Consider the following 1,915-nt stretch of genomic DNA (forward strand, 5'->3'; position numbering starts at 1 on the left):
TACTTTCCTCTGCGGCCACCAAGCGACATCACTCTACCGTAGCGCACCACAGGGAAACTCTAGGTACTCCTCCTCTCCCAATCTATTCGTTTTTTTTTCCTCCTCCTGTCCCTGGGCAACGAGCTGCTCCCCCCTCCCATGGCCTCTCTTCATTACCTCAAACGTCCCGATGTTTCCACCTGCCCCTACCTTCGGCCCTCTTCTCGGGAAGAGATGAGGCAGCTAAAGCCAGGACGATGGTCTGAGGAGGCAGCACGGAGCGGGGCTGGAAGCCGTGAAGAAACCCCAAAAAATGTCTTGGGGGGGGGGGGGCTAAAAGGGTAGTGTAAAGGAGGGCAGGTAGGAAACCTGCGCCCACTTCCCATGCTTACCGTGGAGAGCAGGAGTACGGGCAGACACCGTGTTATGCGGAAGAGCGCACGGTGTCTCCTGTAAGGGTGCATAGCCCGGTGCGGTTATTCCACCTCCCCGCACTGGGCGGGCTAGAGTGAGCATTGGCCAAGTGCCATGAAGCCGGCTCTTAAATATCTGGCCTCCAGTACGTCTCCTCGGGCCGGTGTACATGGCACCAGCTTACGCATGGTGTCCCGGTTTCGCCAACACAGCCCAGGCGGGTTTATTCCACATCCCCGCACTGGACGGGCTACGGGTAGCATGCAACCAGGGTAAGGTGGGCAGGCTCAGTGCTCAAGGGAGCCAGTACGCTTTCAGGTCCGGTATATCCGGCGCTACCTTCCCGCCCCAGCCCAGTACCACCAGTGCCTACACCACGCACCAGCTTCCAGTGCGTCTCCAGAGCCCGTTCCTCCTACACGCACTCTCCCTGTGGTGCGTGTCTCCAGTCAGTACCTCAGTCCGGGCACACAGCACCCAAGCCTCCTGTGCGTCTCCAGAGCCCTGTACGCACTGTTCCTTCTCCCCGCACTCGCCCTGAGGTGCGTTGCCCTCAGCCCGGTACCACCAGTGCTGGTACCACGCACCAGCCTATAGTGCGCATCGAGAGTCCAGTGTGCCTGTTCCTGCTCCCCGCACTAGCCTTGAGGTGCGTGTCTCCAGTCCCGGTACCACCAGTTCCGGTACCACGCACCAGGCCTACTGTGCGCCTCAGCAGGTCAGAGTCGGCCGTCTGCCCAACGCCGCCTGCACTGCTGTCTGCTCAACGCCGCCTGCACTGCTCGTCTGCCCAGCGCGTCTGAGCCATCAGTCTGCCCAGCGACCGTTGAGCCATCCGTCTGCCCAGCCCCTCTGAGCCATCCGTCTGCCCAGCGCCGTCGAGCCATCCGTCTGCCAGCGCCGTCTGACCATCCGTCTGCCCAGCGCCATTGACCACGCTGCCCACGCGTCGCACCATCCGTCTGCCAGCGCCGTCTGAGCCATCCGTCTGCCCAGCGCCGTCTGACCATCTGTCTGCCCAGCGCCGTCCTGAGCATCTGTCTGCCAGCGCCATCGGAACATCGTCGTCCCGAGCATTAGAGCCGTCCGTCAGTCAGGGCCGCTAGAGCCGTCCGTCAGTCAGGAGCCGCCAGAGCCGCCAGCCAGTCAGGAGCCCCAGAGCCGCCAGCCAGTCAGGAGCCGCCAGCCAGCAGGAGCGCCAGAGCGCCCAGCCAGTCAGGAGCCGCCAGAGCCGCCAGCCAGACAGGAGCCGCCAGAGCCGCAGCCAGTCAGGAGCTGCCAGAGCCCGCAGCCAGTCAGGAGCTGCCAGAGCCGCCAGCCAGTCAGGAGCTGCCCTCCAGTCATGAAACGCCCTCCAGTCATGAGCTGCTCTCCAGTCATGAGCTGCCTTCCAGTCATGAGCTGCCCTCTACACTTCATGAGCTGCCTACAGTCATGAGCTGCCCTACAGTCATGAGATGCCTACAGTCATGAGCTGCCTACAGTCATGAGCTGCCCCACAGTCATGAGCTGCCCTCCAGTC

At 62.8% G+C, this 1,915-nt stretch overlaps 1 pseudogene; it reads right to left on the minus strand.

Moving 5' to 3' along the window:
* The window catches only part of LOC120024839, a 20,618-nt pseudogene extending 19,267 nt beyond the window's left edge, over nt 1–1,351 (minus strand).
* Between the last annotated feature and the right edge of the window lie 564 nt (nt 1,352–1,915).

Source organism: Salvelinus namaycush, chromosome 30 (genome assembly GCF_016432855.1).
Source record: "Salvelinus namaycush isolate Seneca chromosome 30, SaNama_1.0, whole genome shotgun sequence".
NCBI lineage: Eukaryota > Metazoa > Chordata > Actinopteri > Salmoniformes > Salmonidae > Salvelinus > Salvelinus namaycush.